The sequence below is a fragment of the Lepisma saccharinum genome, unplaced genomic scaffold, assembly GCF_977018435.1.
Source record: "Lepisma saccharinum unplaced genomic scaffold, izLepSacc3.1 HAP1_SCAFFOLD_705, whole genome shotgun sequence".
Taxonomy (NCBI): domain Eukaryota; kingdom Metazoa; phylum Arthropoda; class Insecta; order Zygentoma; family Lepismatidae; genus Lepisma; species Lepisma saccharinum.
In genome coordinates, this window is record NW_028143375.1 from 1 (window position 1) to 18,072 (window position 18,072).

Below are 18,072 nucleotides of genomic sequence, written 5' to 3' on the forward strand. Positions count from 1 at the left end.
TTAGAGAAAATCATCTCTGACTAGCTCTGTAGAGAAAATGACTTTTCGAACGAGTACTAGCATTGAACGCGTATTTCTCGAAAAATCAACTATTAATCCCATAGTTAAAATGTCATAATTAAAACGCTTTTCAGCCTCTGAAAAGCATAATAATTTAATTTTAAAGTAAATCATCTCTGGCTTGGTCTGTATAGGAAATGAGTCTTAGTGAGTATTAGCATTGAACGCGAATTTCACAAAACATTAAGTTTTGATCCTATAGTAGAAATGTCAGAATTAAAACGCTTTTCAGGCTCTGTAAAGCTTAATAATTCAACATTTTTATGAAAATCATCACTAGCTAGGTCTGTAGAGAAAATAAGTTTCAAACCTGTACCAGCATTGAACGCGTATTTCTCCAAAAATCAAATATTCATTCCATAGTCCAAATATATTAATTAAAACGCTTTTCAGGCTCTGTAAAGCTTAATAATTGAACGTTGTAGAGAAAATCATCTCTGACTAGCTCTGTAGAGAAAATGAGTTTCGAACGAGTTCTAGCATTGAACGCGTATTTCTCGAAAAATCAACTATTAATCCCATAGTTAAAATGTCATAATTAAAACGCTTTTCAGCCTCTCAAAAGCATAATAATTTAACATTTTGAAGTAAATCATCTCTGGCTTGGTCTGTATAGAAAATGGGTTTTGAAGTGGGTATCAGCATCGAAAGCGAATTTCTCGAAACACAAAATATTTTTTTCCGGAAAGTGGGATAAAGCTCCAAATATTTTACCCATTGCGTATTGAGAATAAATAAGGTTCGTTAATAATGAGGACATTAATATTAAAAATGCAGTTTGTTGGTTACTGATTGCTAGGTATCTTATGAAATCTACCTTGTGGTTTTTCTGGCTTCCATACAAGAGTGCTCTTTTCATTACTGCTATACCTTTTGGAAGTTTTGAAATGTTTTCCACTAGACCTTCTTTCTTTCTGAATGTCGAACATCCGTGCACTATGAAAATGTACATTTCTTCTTTAAATTCTAAGCTTGGCGCTCGGGAGCAACAAAAGAGATTTTAAATGTGTAGTAATAAAGCATTTCAATACTTAGTATATTACAAATAGAAAGCGTATGATCGCAATAAAATCCTTGTTCGGCAGGAATAATTAACCATCGATTATGCTGAACAAATATATTTTTTGTTTAGCTAGAGCAAGGTCCCTGGAGGATGCAAGAAGCCGTTCCTGCAAAAGTGTATGTTGTACGAAGCGAAGAAACGTGACAAAACCACCACGTATGGAAGGCAAACCTGCATATATTTTATATCGCACATTTACAGAGCCGTGCCTCCTGAAGTTACAAAAATCCCAACTTCAATGATTCTTTCAGACATGATATAGTTGAAAAAAATATGTTTAGATGCACCAGGTGCGACACATGTGAGGAGTTATTCTTTCCCTGTACTGCGTTATTTCTTTTCATAACAGTAAGGCTAAATTCTTGTTTTATCTGAACTTTTTTATCTTAAGGAAACAACTCTCAAGTCTCAACAATTATAATTTTTTTGCTTAAATTTCCTATAATTTATACAAACAGTACCACATTTCACGTCCTTTGGTGCAACACCGTCAACAGCTAATGTTACTTTCCTCGTCCTAATAAATTTACTTCCAACCAGTGACGGCGCCAGGGAAATGTGACTGGGGGGGGGGGGCGAAAGGTTGGCAACAAAATATTGTAAGGGGGTAGTCACATTAAAAAGCCAGAAACCACTACTCATATATATATATACATATATAATAATACTTATAATAATGACTATTATAATAATTATAATAATAATTATAATAATTATTATTATTATTATATTCATGTATGGTGTTTTGTGTTTGTCTTTTATTTAGAGTGGACGTTTACTGCTTAAATTTACTTCTTGATTACTAGTTTATCTCCACATGATTCGTTTTAATAAAGACATTAATTCTTTTTTATTGGTAAGTTGCGTTGTCTCTAGTAGCCTATTTCAGTATTGAAAGACATTCATAATTTTATAATTCATCGTCTTTCTTGAGATGAAACTACTGATATAAATATTTAAGTTATAAGATAATAATATAAATGACGAAAAAATGCTTCGAAGGGTTTAATTTTCTTGCAAAATAAACGTGACGTTGGAAGAAATGAATCTTCTTAAGTATTAGAAACAATGTGAGGCACTTAGTGAAGTGTATTTCTCCTGTAGGAGAATTCTGCTCTGTGTGGTTTGGAGAACACATTGCCACCTTTGGTACGTCCAGGACTTGACATTTCTTCTCAATGGCAAGAACAGCCAAATGAGGCAGTTTGCATCCAGCATCCTGTTTCGAGCAAGCCTTTTCAAAGATTTTAAGGACAACCATCTTCGTAATGCTGAAGAGTTTTGGGCAAAATTTGTATTTCACCTTTCAGGGAAATGTTATCACAGGATAAAAAAAATCAGACAAAGATTACAGTTACTCACGATTCAAGAAATATTCTGACCCTGGCATTACTTACTCTTACTCTACCACTCCAACGTATGTCTGTGCTAAACAATTACAGGCACCTATGGGGTTCGTGGGAAGATGTTCTTCGATGTTGATGTGTTCGAGAAAGAGCGAACCTGTATCCAATGATTGAAGCGTGGCAAATCCTAAATTGCGTTATTTTACGTGCCCGCGATATGTTTTGATTCGAATTTTAAGTGTAATTGCATTTTAAGGTTCATGTTCAATACATTTCGAAATAATATATCCTCATTAACTTCAAGAGTATCGAAGAAATTCCCTTTGTTAAGGTTTCCTCAGACTCATCATCTCGAAATTCAAGTCACTGAATAGTAAGAAACCAAGATGAATCCACAACAACTGACATTTAGTGCCGGGTTTTTCCGATCACCTTTGGTCCCAGGTTCGATACCCAGTAGAGGCACTTTGAGCTAAGTCCCGATTGAATTTTCTGTGCATAAAATGGACTTAAAACACAAAATCAACCAACCAATCAAATCTTGAATCAACTTTGAATGTAGTTTAATAATTAGCGTTGTCACTAACGACCACGATTAGAATAATTTGCAAGTACTACAGATGATGTCTTGTGGTCCTGAAAATATTCGTGATGTTTTAAAACCATCCACATTCAACACTTTTTCCCAGTTCTTAAAACTTTTTAAAACTTAGGTTAATCTCGACAATTATAGGACATAAATGAATGAAAAATCACCTATGCCCAGGTCGGCGCTCGAATCTTGAACGAAAGTCACATACACATAGCTATATATATACTAAACAAATTAATATTTGTTAATCAAGTTGGTATTATAAACAGGAAAGCGATATCATGCAGAATACACCACTTTGAAAAGGTGAAAATCGTCATATACTTATAAATGAACTCTCTTTATTATTTGATATTTAATTAACTTCAGTTGGAGGGCCCGGGAGAGGGCGAAGTGGCGCCCCCCTGCCTCCTCTGGCGTCGTCACTGCTTACAACCCTCTAATAACTTCGCTGCTGATAGCCTCACCTTCGAAATGGAAGCTTGTGTGTCGGCGAATAATACAAAGAACTTGTGTTCACTGTCCCTCTTGCATTCAAAGTTTGCCGTTTTCCTTTTCAGCTTTTCCTGCAAAACTTCCTGTCAGCAAGCAAAGCAAATTACAGATTTTTTATTGCCCCTCCCTTGCATCAACTTTCATTCCTACTTTAGGCCTGGATTTATGGCACTTACCCGCTACTGCAGGTTTGCCCCCTGAAAGAACGGTGACCATTGTTCAAAGCAAAACCTCTGTCAGTGGGAAGCGGCGAAAAATAGTCTCGGAAAACGCCCTGGCCGTAAACAGACTCCCGCCACCCTAACATTGCTGTCAGCTTCCCTCTGAAGTTTGATAAAACTACTTTGTGAAATTTGTTTAGTAACGATTGAAAATGTAGACAGTAGATACTACATGTATTTTGCTAATAAACTTGAAGGCTAAATTTACAGAATAAAAAGAACAGCTACAACATTCCTTCATTTGATTCAGAGAAAAGCTAATCGGAAATGGTCCCACACTTTAAAATCTGATTCAAATCACTATGTTCCTTCACGGATTATCGAACCCGGCACCCCTTGATTACAAGGTGAAGTGCTACCACTGTACCATCGGGGAGTCCCAATAAAACAAAGTTTCCTTCTACGACGATTATACAGAAGTTAGTGCACTTCCTTCATATGAAATCTATTCTATATCAGGCTCAGTATTTCGTTATAACAATGACATTTTTTTAATGGCCGCGGTATTTTGACCGTGCGAAGGTAGCATAATCATTAGTCTTTTAATTGGGGGCTAGAATGAATGGTTGGACGAGGAATAGACTGTCTTTAGTTAATTAATATATAATTTTACTTTAGAGTGAAAAGGCTTTATTTTTTTAAGGGGACGATAAGACCCTATAGATCTTTATATTATTTTAATGATGTTTTGATTAGTAATATAATTATATATATTATTAAATAGTATTTTGTTGGGGTGATGGGAAGATAATAATTAGCTCTTTTTTATTTAATATTCAATAATTTTTGTTATTTGGATCCATTTTTAGTGATTTAAAGAATAAGTTACCTTAGGGATAACAGCGTAATCTTTCTTGAGAGATCATATCGACAGGAGGGGTTGCGACCTCGATGTTGGATTAAGATATCATTTGGGGGTAGCATTTCAAATTTGATGGTCTGTTCGAGCTTTAATTTCTTACATGATCTGAGTTCAAACCGGCGTGAGCCAGGTTGGTTTCTATCTCTTAATATTAAAAGTGTTTCAGTACGAAAGGACCAAATACTTATATTATATATATAATATTGATTAATAATAATTACTATTATGGCAGAGAAGTGCATTGAATTTAGAATTCAATAATGAAGAAAAATTTCTTTTTATAGTAGATGATATCAGATTTATTTATTGGAGTTATTTCTTTTATTATTTTAGTTGTATGTGTTTTAATTAGAGTTGCTTTTTTTACTTTATTTGAGCGCAGGGTTTTAGGTTATATTCAAATTCGTAAGGGGCCTAATCGGGTTGGGATTTGTGGTATTTTTCAGCCTTTTGCTGATGCAGTTAAATTATTTACTAAGGAGCAAACATTACCTACTTTGAGGAACTATTATCCATATTATATATCTCCAGTTTTTAGTTTATTTTTGTCTTTGGTTGTTTTTCCATATCACACCTTATTATTTAATTTTTATTTGGGGGTATTTTTCTTTTTATGTTGTATGAGAATAGGAGTGTATAGAGTAATATCTGCTGGGTGGGCATCTAATTCTAATTATGCGTTACTTGGGGGTCTTCGAGCCGTTGCTCAAACTATTTCTTATGAGGTTAGATTAGTATTAATTTTACTATCTTTTATTTTTTTAATTGGTGGCTATAATTTACTTTTATTTAATGTTTTTCAGGATTATTTATGGTTTATCTTTATTGCTTTACCGTTGGCGTTAGCCTGATTGAGTTCTTGTTTAGCTGAAACTAACCGGACTCCTTTTGATTTTGCTGAGGGGGAATCTGAACTTGTTTCTGGGTTTAATGTTGAGTATAGCGCTGGTGGATTTGCTTTAATTTTTATATCTGAATATGCTAGTATTTTATTTATAAGTGTTTTATTTAGAATTTTATTGTTGGGGGGATACCACTTTTCTTATTTTTTTTTACTTAAGGGTTATTTTTTTAGGATTTATTTATATTTGAATTCGAGGGACACTACCACGATTTCGTTATGATAAACTTATATATTTAGCTTGAAAAAGTTTTCTTCCGGTTTCTTTAAATTATTTTTTTTTTGTTGGTTTTAGGGGGTTGATTGTATCAATTTATATTTAGTTGCATAATAATTAGAATGTGAAGACTTCTAGAATATTTATATTCTATTTTATGTTTTCAAGACATACACTTAAAGTTTCAGTCAAGAAGTCATTTTTTTAAGATTTTATCTCATAGTAGTAGGGTTGCTGGGGATATAATGAAATATATAAAATATATAATTGTTAATACTTGCCCAGTAGTAATGTATGGAGTTTCTACGGGTCGGGCTCCAATTCAGGTTAATAAAATAAAGGTTGCAAATATTAATCAAAATAATACTTGATTTAATGGATAAAATTGTAGTCCACGAAAATTTCTTTTATGGTGTATTGGTATAATAAATAAAATTATAATAGATAATACTAGTGCTACTACTCCTCCAAGCTTATTTGGGATTGATCGTAGAATGGCGTATGCAAACAGAAAGTATCACTCTGGTTGAATGTGTACTGGGGTTACTAGTGGATTTGCAGGGGTAAAGTTTTCAGGGTCTCCTAGGGTTGTTGGAAATATTAATGAGAGTTGTATTAGTCTTAAAATTATAAGTATAAACCCTAATATATCTTTTATTGAGAAGTATGGGTGGAATGGAATTTTATCCATGTTGCTATTAATAGATAGTGGATTATTAGACCCAGTTTGATGCAAGAAAAGTAGATGAATTATGGATATTGCTATTAAAATAAATGGTAATAAAAAATGAAAGGCGAAGAATCGAGTTAGTGTAGCATTATCTACTGCAAATCCCCCCCAAATTCATTGGACTAACGTAGTCCCTAAATATGGAATTGCCGAGAGTAAATTAGTAATTACTGTCGCACCTCAAAATGATATTTGCCCTCATGGTAATACATATCCACCAAATGCTGTTGCTATTGTTGCTAATATAATTATAACCCCAATAGATCATGTGTGAAAATATAAGTAGGATCCATAATATATTCCTCGTCCAACATGTATATATATACAAATAAAAAATATGGAGGCGCCATTAGCATGAATAGTTCGTAGTATTCACCCATAATTCACATCTCGGCAGATGTGTATTACTCTAGAAAGGCTAAATCTGTTCTTGAAATATAATGTATTGCTAAAAAAAGACCTGTTAAGATTTGGATTGAAAGACATATTCCTATGAGTGAGCCAAAATTTCATCAATAGGAAATATTTAGTGGGGCTGGCAAGTCTACTAATGCATTATTTGCTAATTTGAGTAGAGGGTGATAAATCCGTGCTGGTTTTGTCATTTGTAATTATTTAATTATTTTTAGAGGCCCATGTGAAAGTCTAGTAATTTTTACAATTGCAATTAATGTAATAAATAGATATACTACTGTTATAGTAGTTATTATTATAATGGATTCATTGTATAATTTTATTCCTGGTAAGGGTGGTGTACTTCTTCAGGTTGTATAAGTATCTATATTTTGTAGTATTGAGGGGGTTAATAATGGGTCTATTATTATTAATTTAAATAAACATAATAATATTAAAGCTACACTCATAATTATTATTTTTGTTCTTATTTTAAATATTTCATTTGGTGTAAGTCTTGTTGTATAAATAAATGGAACTAATATTCCTCCTAAAAATACTAGAAATAATACATAGGAAAGTCATGTGGATTTTAAGAATGTGGATATTGTTAGGCATGCAGTAATAGTTTGTATAATTAGTGTGATCCCCTTAGACAGTGGATGTTTTATGTATAATATTATTAGTGCTAATAGTAATATAACAGTAATTAGTATTAATTGTATTTTAATATCAAGGGGTAGTTTAATAAAAATATTGGCTTTGGGAGCTAATGATGATGTAATTATATCTTCCTTGACGTTTTTAGAATTATTAATTCATTAATGATTTACAAGACCATTGTTTTTATTAAACTATAAAAACTTATGTTAAGAGTATTATTTATATTATTTATTTTATTTACTAGATTTTTATGCTTTATTTCTCAACGTAGGCACTTATTAGTAACTCTATTAAGACTTGAATTTATTGTGTTATCCTTATATTTATATATAACTTATTATTTTATTAATAATCAGGAAGAAGCTTATTTTTGTTTATTATTTATTTCGTTTTGTGTATGTGAGGGGGCTCTTGGTCTATCTGTTATAGTATCAGTTACACGTACTCATGGTAATGATTATTTTAATTCTTTTGTATTATTGAAATGTTAAAATATATTTTTTATTTTATATTTTTAATCCTTTTGAGATTTAATAGTTCTTTATGAATGGTGGTTCAAATTTCTATTATTTTTGGTTGTTTTTTGTTTTTATTAAAAGTATGATTTGGTATCGGAGTATGGGGGGCTGGTTATTTTATTGGCTTAGATGTGATGTCTTACTCTTTAATTTTGCTTAGCATTTGAATTATTTTTTTAATAATAGTGGCTAGAAATAGTATTATATCTATTTATTTTTATCCTTGTAGATTTATATTTTTGTTAATTATTTTATTATTATTGTTAATATTAACTTTTATAAGAATAATTTTTTTTTTATTTTATTTGTTTTTTGAGGGATCATTAGTACCTACTTTATTTTTAATTTTAGGGTGAGGGTATCAGCCAGAACGAGTACAAGCGGGGGTATATTTACTTTTTTATACATTACTTGCTTCTTTACCTCTTTTGGTTGGTATTTTTATGTTAAATTATAAGGTGGGGGGTTTATATATATATATATATATTTAGATATATTAATATTGATATATTAGAATGGTGTTTGCCTTTTTAGTAAAAATACCTATATTTTTGGTTCATTTGTGATTACCTAGGGCTCATGTTGAGGCTCCAGTTAGTGGGTCTATGATTTTGGCTGGGATTTTATTAAAGCTCGGAGGGTATGGGATTTTGCGAATTATTTCTTGTACTGAGAGATTAGCTGCTAAATATAATATTTTTTGATTTGGTATTAGCATTGTTGGAATTTGAATAATTAGTCTTGTTTGTATACGTCAAATTGATTTAAAGGTTTTGGTTGCATATTCATCTGTAGCACATATAGGTCTTGTTTTGATGGGGATTATAACTATAGGGGCATGTAGTCTTACTTTAATAGTAGCACATGGTCTTTGTTCTTCTGGAATATTTTGTCTAGTAAATATTACTTATGAACGATTAGGTAGTCGTAGTATATTAATTAATAGGGGGATAATTAGTTATATTCCTAGATTATCTTTATGATGATTTATATTGAGAATTACTAATATAGCTGCCCCCCTTCTATTAATCTGTTGGGTGAAATTAGTCTATTAAATAGAATTATTGGGTGATCCTACTTTAGTTTTGAAGGTGTTGCATTACTCTCCTTTTTAAGTGCTGGTTATACTTTATATTTATATTCTTACACTCAACATGGAATATACTACTCTGGTGTATTTTCTTGCTGAAGAAGTAACATTCGTGAATATTTATTATTATTTTGTCATTTATTTCCATTAAATTTTTTAATTGTTTTTTGTTCTCCAATATTTCATTGAATTTAAATTATTTAAGTAGTTTAAGTAGAATAGTAAGTTGTGGACTTACTGGTAGCTAAAAAGTTCTTAGATCAATGTTTTTTAATTTTTTTATTACAAGTATAGTATCAATTATTTTATAAATTGTAGAATAATTTTATTATTATTAGGGATAATATTTTTAATTAGGGATATTACAATTTTTATTGAGTGAAATATTGTTAATTTGAATAGTTCTAGTATTATCATAACAATATTATTTGATTGAATATCTTTAATTTTTATAGGATTAGTTATATATATCTCTTCTATGGTTATTAATTATAGAGGTTCTTATATAGAAGGGGATTATAATATAAATCGATTTATTATTTTAGTTTTATTATTTGTCGGGTCTATAATGTTTTTAATTATTTCTCCTAATATTATTAGAATTATTTTAGGATGGGATGGTCTAGGACTAGTTTCTTACTGCCTAGTAATTTATTATCAGAATGTTCGTTCCTATTCTGCTGGAATATTAACTGCTTTGTCTAACCGAATTGGTGATGTATTTATTTTATTATCTATTGCTTGAATATTAAATTATGGTAGCTGAAATTATATCTATTATTTATGATTAGTTTCTGACTTTCATAAAATATTAATTACTAGATTTATTATTATTGCTGGGATAACAAAGAGTGCACAAATTCCATTTTCTGCATGATTGCCGGCAGCTATGGCTGCACCCACCCCAGTTTCTGCATTAGTTCATTCTTCTACTTTGGTTACTGCTGGAGTTTATTTATTAATTCGTTTTGGAGATATACTGATATATATACTGTTTTTGGTAGGATACTCTTATTACTGTCAGGGTTAACTATATTTATAGCTGGGGTTGGTGCTAATTTTGAATATGATTTGAGGAAAATTATTGCTTTATCTACATTAAGACAACTTGGGTTAATAATGTTAACATTATCTGTGGGGTTAAAGGAGTTATCATTTTTCCATTTATTGACACATGCTATATTTAAGTCTTTATTGTTTTTATGTGCCGGTGTAGTTATTCATGTAATAGGGGATGTTCAGGATATTCGTTGTATGGGGGGTCTAATTAATAAAATACCAATAACTATTTCTTGTATAATAATTTCTAGTCTTGCCTTATGTGGAATACCGTTTTTGGCTGGGTTTTATTCTAAGGATTTAATTTTGGAAATATTAAGTATATCTTCTTTTAATTTCGTAATATTTGTTTTATTATGAGTTTCTACGGGTATAACTATAGCCTATAGTTTTCGATTAAATTATTATTTAGTTGGTAAATCTTATAGAGGTATATCATTTCAATTCTTTTCAGATGATGGGGGATGAGGCATATTTAAAGGTATGTTAGGCCTATTATTCTTATCTATTGTAGGTGGTTCTGGGTTAATATGATTAATATTTCCTTCTGTTTTTGTTATTATTATCCCACTTAGTTTGAAAATAGGGGCAATTATATGTATTTTATTGGGAGGGTGAATTGGGTATAATATTACATCTTTCTTGTTCGAAATTTATCCATTTTTTAATAATAAAATAATATATTATTTATTAGGGGGGATATGATTTTTACCTTATTTATCCTCTGGTGGATTAATTGGTAGTTCATTTATTACTGGAGGTCTATATATTAAGGCTGTTGATTATGGATGAAGTGAACTTATGGGGGGACAGGGAGTCTATAAATATATAAGGAGTGGTTCTTTAAATATCCAATTAATACATTCTAATTATTTTAATATTTATTTTATATTTTCATTTTTAATAGTAATTTTATTAATAATTTATATGTGTTTATATAGCTTATAATAAAGCATAATATTGAAGTTATTAGGAAGGATAAAATAATTCTATAGGCATTTCTTGAACTTATTTAAAGTTCAGCTTTATCATGAAAAGATAATGTAATTTTATACTAAAGAAATAGTGTGAGAGTATTAATGGAGTTTCACCACTAAAGATGGAAGTTAGCAGCCCCCACTTAATAATATACCCCTTAACTGAGGAGATAATCCTAATTTTATTATTAACATTAATATGCCGCCTTCCTTTGGCTTCAGTCAAATAAGCAAGGGTAATATATACCAATTTATTCAGGTCGAAGCTGATTGCTTTTGCTTCTTGCTCAATAAAGTAAATTGAACTATTCAATACCTTTTGAATGCAACTCAAATATTATTATTAACTATTACTCTAGCATGCTCATTCTAGTGATCCTTGGGTTCATTCATGATATAAACCTAAAAGCAAGATTAATAGGAATAGGAGTCTAACACATATTCAATATATTAGTTTTGAATTAGTAATAATAACTGTTATTGATAATAGTAATACAATTTCTACATCAAAAATTAGAAAAATTACTGCAATTAGAAAGAATTTTATAGAGAATGGAATTCGTGCTGAGGATTTTGGGTCAAATCCACACTCAAACGGTGATCTTTTTTCTCGGTCTGTAATTATTTTTTTTGATAGTAATGTGGATAATATTATTACAATTGAGGTAATTATTATAATTAATAATGAGGTACTTATGATTATATTAATTATTTACTTTATTTTATTATAATCTTTTTAATTGGAAGTTAAGCGTACTTTAAATATACTAAGTAAATTATCTACCTCATCAGTAAATTGAAATATAAAGGAATAATCATACTACATCTACGAAATGTCAATATCAGGCTGCTGCTTCAAATCCGAAGTGATGTGTTGGTGAAAAATGGCATAAGATGTGTCGAGCTAAACATACCCCTAGGAATGTTGATCCAATAATAACATGTAACCCATGAAATCCTGTTGCTATAAAGAATGTGGATCCATATACTGCATCAGCGATAGTAAAGGGGGATTCATAATATTCATATGCCTGAAGAATAGTAAAATATATTCCTAATATTAGTGTTAATATATGGGCTTGCGTTGTATGTGAGTGGTTTTTTTCTAATAACCCATGATGGGCTCATGTTACTGTTACTCCTGAGGCTAGTAAAATTGCTGTATTTAATAAAGGTACTTGTATTGGGTTAAATGGAGTAATTCCCCTTGGTGGTCATAATATCCCCAGTTCAATTGTTGGGGATAATCTTCTATGGAAAAATGCTCAAAAGAAGGATACAAAAAATAATACCTCTGAGATAATAAATAGAATTATGCCCCATCGTAGTCCTATTATAACTTGATTTGTATGTAATCCTTGATATGTTCCCTCTCGTGAAATATCTCGTCATCATTGAATTATTGTAAGAAGTATAGTTGTTATTCCTATTGATAATAGAATTATATTTTGTTGGTGAAATCATCTAATTATCCCTGTTGTTAATATTATTGCTCTAATAGCTCCTGTTGCTGGTCATGGGCTTTGATCTACTAGGTGATATGGGTGGTTTTGGTTTGCTGACATTGGTTATTTTGATTCTCTAGAATAAATAGCAATTAATAAGGCAAATACATAAGATTGGATAAATGCTACGGCTGTTTCTATAATAATTAATATAATTTGTGCTAAAATTAATATTGAAAGTCCAATAATTTCTAATATTGTTCCTGTATTTCCAATTATTGATATTATTAAATGTCCAACTATTATGTTTGCTGCTAGTCGCACTGATAGAGTTATTGGACGAATTAGATTTCTAATTATTTCAATACCTACTATAATTGGTATTAATAGTGCTGGCACACCTTCCGGTACTAGGTGTGCTAATATATGTTTTGTATTATTGATTCACCCAAATAATATAAATGATAATCATATTGGTAGGGCCAGGGTTAGGGTAAATACTAAGTGACTTGATCTAGTAAATACATAGGGTAGTAATCCTATTGAATTATTAAATAAGATTATTGAAAATATACTATTAAATATTAGGGTTCTTCCCTGGTGACTAATTATCCCTAAAAATGTTTTAAATTCTTCATGTAACTTTATTATTATTATGTTATATAATATAGAGGTTCGTGATTGTATTAATCAAAATGGGGCTGGGATTATTAATAATCCCAGGAATGTTCTTATTCAATTTAGTGATATATTTATAATTGATGATGTTGGATCGAATGATGAAAATAATCTTGTTATCATTTTCAGTATTTAATTTTTGGTTTATTTTCTATTTTAAAGTTGTTACTATTTAATAATTTATTATAATTATAATAATTGATGATTATAAATAGAAAATAAATTGATATAAATATTATAAATAGAATAATTCAATTTAATGGGTATATTTGTGGAATAAAAAAGTATCTATAAAGATAATTTAGGTTTGACATTCCTATGTTATAGATTAACTAACTCTTTTCATTAGAAGTAGTTGTTATATTACTATTTTGTGGTTTAAGAGACCATTACTTACTTTTCAGTCATCTAATGATTCTTGTATAATTTTTATTAGTCAATTAATAAAAGATTTGTGAGTTGTAGTTTCAACAATAATTGGTATGAATCTATGATTAGAACCACAAATTTCTGAACATTGTCCGAAAAATAAGCCAATTCGACTAATATTTACTCCTGCCTGGTTAAGTCGTCCTGGGGTGGCATCTATTTTAATCCCTATGGATGGTATGGCTCATGAGTGTAATACATCTGCAGATGTAGTTAGTACTCGGATATCTATGTTAATTGGTAATACTGTTCGATTATCTACATCTAATAATCGAAATGAGTCTATAGATATTTCATTTGTTGGGGATATATATGAGTCAAATTCTGCCCTTATAAAATCGGAGTATTCATAACTTCAATATCATTGATGTCCAATAGTTTTAAGGGTCAATGAAGGTTGATTAATTTCATTTAATAAGTATAATAAACGTAGAGAGGGTAGGGCAATAAAAACTAGGGTAATTGCTGGTATAATTGTTCATATTGTTTCTAATGTTTGTCCTTCTAAAAGTATTCGGTTTGTTAATTTGTTATTAAATAATGATGCTATTAAGTATCCTACTAATACTGTAATTATAATTAAAATTAATATTGTGTGGTCATGGAAAAATATTATTTGTTCTATTAATGGGGAGGATCTATCTTGTAATCCTACTTGATTTCAGGTTGCCACTTTTAAGTAAGGGATATTCCTTATATTTGAAGCTTAAATTCAATGCACTTCTCTGCCACCTTAAAAATTAGTTGTTAGTAAGTAGTATTGGGAGTTCTGAATATGTATGTTCAGAGGGAGGTGACATTTGATACCATTCAATTGATGATGCTTGTTGTAGATTAAATAATGTTGGTCGGGCACTTGTCATACCTTCTCAGGTAATAAAAATTATAATAATTACTGCTGTAAATGATAAGATTGATCCTAATCTTGAAACAACATTTCATATTGTATATGCATCTGGATAATCCGAATATCGTCGCGGTATTCCTCTTAATCCTAGAAAATGTTGTGGGAAGAATGTTAAGTTAACTCCAATAAATATTGAGATAAATTGAATTTTTAATCAATCTGGATTTATTATTACTCCTGTAAATAATGGAAATCAATGTACTAGTCCTGCTATAATAGCAAATACTGCTCCTATAGATAATACATAATGAAAATGTGCTACAACATAGCATGTGTCATGCAGCACAATGTCTAGTGATGAATTTGTTAATACTACTCCTGTTAATCCCCCTATTGTAAATAAGAAAATAAATCCTAATGCTCATAATGTTGATAGAGAGTAATTAATTTGTGTTCTATGTAGTGTTGCAATTCATCTAAATACCTTAATTGCTGTTGGTACAGCGATAATTATTGTAGCTGCAGTAAAATATGCTCGAGTATCAACATCTATTCCTACAGTAAATATATGATGTGCTCATACAATAAATCCTAGGAACCCAATTGCTATTATTGCATAAATTATTCCAAGAACTCCAAATGTTTCTTTTTTACCTCTTTCTTGAGTTACAATATGTGAAATTATTCCAAATCCCGGTAGAATTAGAATATATACTTCTGGGTGTCCAAAGAATCAGAATAGGTGTTGATATAAGATTGGGTCTCCACCACCAGATGGGTCAAAAAATGAGGTATTTAAATTTCGATCTGTTAATAGCATTGTAATTGCTCCTGCTAGAACTGGTAGTGATAATAATAGTAGAACTGCAGTGATTACTACTGACCATACGAATAATGGTACTCGTTCTATGGATATTCCTATAGTTCGTATATTAATTACTGTTGTAATAAAATTTACTGCCCCTAGAATAGAGGATACTCCTGCTAAATGTAATGAAAAAATTGATAAATCTACAGAGGCTCCGGCATGTGCAATTCCTGCAGATAGGGGAGGATATACTGTTCAACCAGTTCCTGCACCACTCTCTACAATTCTTCCTGATAATAGTAGAGTTAATGATGGAGGTAGTAATCAAAATCTTATATTATTTAATCGTGGGAAGGCTATGTCTGGGGCTCCAATTATTAAAGGTACTAGTCAGTTTCCAAATCCCCCAATTATAATAGGTATTACTATGAAAAAAATTATAATAAATGCGTGTGCAGTTACAATCACATTGTAGATCTGATCATCTCCAATTAAACTTCCTAGTTGGCCTAATTCTATACGGATTAAGATACTTAATGATGTTCCAACTATTCCTGATCATACTCCGAAAATTAAATATATTGTACCAATATCTTTATGGTTAGTAGAAAATAATCATCGTTGCAAGAATGAGATGACTGAAGTTATAGGTGATAAACTGTAAATTTATGTATGAGTTTAAAACTCTCTCATTAAATTTTGGCTTTATAGTTAAGAATAATAATTTTGAACTGCAATTTCAGGGTGATACATATATGTATTAAGGCCTAAAAGAGTACCCCTTATTTATGACTTTGAAGGTCATTAGTTTAAAATTAACTTAAGACCTTATAAAGATTTTATAGAGATATGTAAATTGGCTGGATTATAGGTAGTCCACATACTGAGAGAAAAATTGTAACTACTGATAATACTTGTTCTTTTAAGTTTAAGTAATGATATTCCATATATTAGTTTTATAATTTATTAAAATTGATGTAAGTGAGGTTCGTAAGTAATAATATAAGGTTAGCAACGATATGCTAATTAGGATTATAATTATAATTAATTGCTTAAAGTTGGTTGTTTGGATAATGACTATCCATTTTGGTAAAAACCCTAGTAGAGGTGGTAGTCCACCAAGAGATAATATTGATATGAATAAAGATATTTTTTTAATGGGTGGAAGTTTTAATATAAACAGTTGATGGACGTAGTATGTTTTGTTTATTGAAAATAACATAATGGTAGAGGTAGTTATAAGGATGTATAGTAAGCCGTAAATATGTTAACCAGGTATTATCTTCTGATGTTATTCTTAGAATAATTCATGATATGTGGTTAATTGATGAAAAGGCTATAATTTTTCGTAACGAGGTTTGATTTAATCCTCCAATTGCTCCAATAATTGCTGATGTTCTAATTGTTAAAATTAAAATTATGTTTAAATTGTCAATTACATAACTAAGCAATGTTGATGGAGCAATTTTTTGAATAGTTGTTATTACTAGGCAGTTAATTCATGTTATTCCTTCTATAACTTCTGGTATTCAAATGTGAAATGGAGCAGCTCCTATTTTTATTAATAAAGCTATGGTTAAAAGCTGGATCTGTATATTGAAGTTTGCAGCATTAATTATAATTAATGCTGCAGCCAAAATTATTGATGATGCTAATGCTTGAATTAGGAAGTATTTAAGTCATGCTTCTGTATTTCGTTGATTATTTGGTGTAGAAATTAATGGGATAAAAGATATTAGATTAATTTCTAAGCCTATTCAGGCTGCATATCATGAGGTGGAAGAAATAGAAAGGAGGGTTCCTATTGTGAGGGTCAATAGGAATATTATTTTCTTGGGGGTTGTGAGCATTGAAAAGGGAAGGATTAATTATAGACCTTCATATGTGGGGTATGAGCCCTCTAGCTTAATTAGCTTCCCTTTTTATTATATTTTGGTGTATGATGCACTATGGGGTTTGATACCATTGGAGAAAGTTTAATTCTTTCAATTATAAAAATTCATTTTTGTTACAAATAAATTAATAAGAACATGTTAAATTTCATGTATACTTTACCCTATCATGGTAATCCTTTTTCAGACATCTTATTTATATATAAGTTATAATAGTGGGTTAATAATACTATTTATTAGACTTTTATTGTTATGATCAATAAGTAGAACCTATTTATTAAATAATATAAAATACTTCAGAATCCTTTTTAATTTTATCCAATTTTTTTTAAGTTTTTGTAGTCTAACTTAAAGTAATTGACTTAATTAACATGTCATTTTAATACTTATTGAGTCTAGAGAAAAAAGAAGTTAATATATCTATATAGAACACAATTTTGAGGGGAAAAAAAATTGTGTTCTATATAGTATGGGAAAGTGAGTAAAAATAAAAAGGGAGGAAATTTTCGTGAGATAATTTCTAATTATAATTTAATTTAATATAATACATACTATATAATAATAAAGAACCTCTCTTTATATTTTAGAACTAAAGTTTTATTCTAGCTTAAAATTCCCTAGTTAAATTTTACATATGTATTTATTAAAGAGAGGGAAAATTTCCGCCAATTTTTTATGGGTTGAGACGGTGTATTTGAATTTAGTTCGCAGTGTGTGGTTTTGTTTAATTTTAATGTAAATTAGATTACAGGATTTTAAATTTTAATATTTATTTTGTCCGGCTAA

General features: G+C 30.1%; 3 pseudogenes; 1 reads left to right on the forward strand and 2 right to left on the reverse strand.

Moving 5' to 3' along the window:
• Positions 1–8,143: 8,143 nt before the first annotated feature.
• LOC145983262 (NADH-ubiquinone oxidoreductase chain 5 pseudogene) lies at positions 8,144–10,915 on the forward strand (annotated as a pseudogene).
• A 1,060-nt stretch (positions 10,916–11,975) lies between these two features.
• Positions 11,976–12,752, reverse strand: LOC145983261 (cytochrome c oxidase subunit 3 pseudogene; annotated as a pseudogene).
• A 958-nt stretch (positions 12,753–13,710) lies between these two features.
• LOC145983256 (cytochrome c oxidase subunit 2 pseudogene) lies at positions 13,711–15,011 on the reverse strand (annotated as a pseudogene).
• Positions 15,012–18,072: the final 3,061 nt, after the last annotated feature.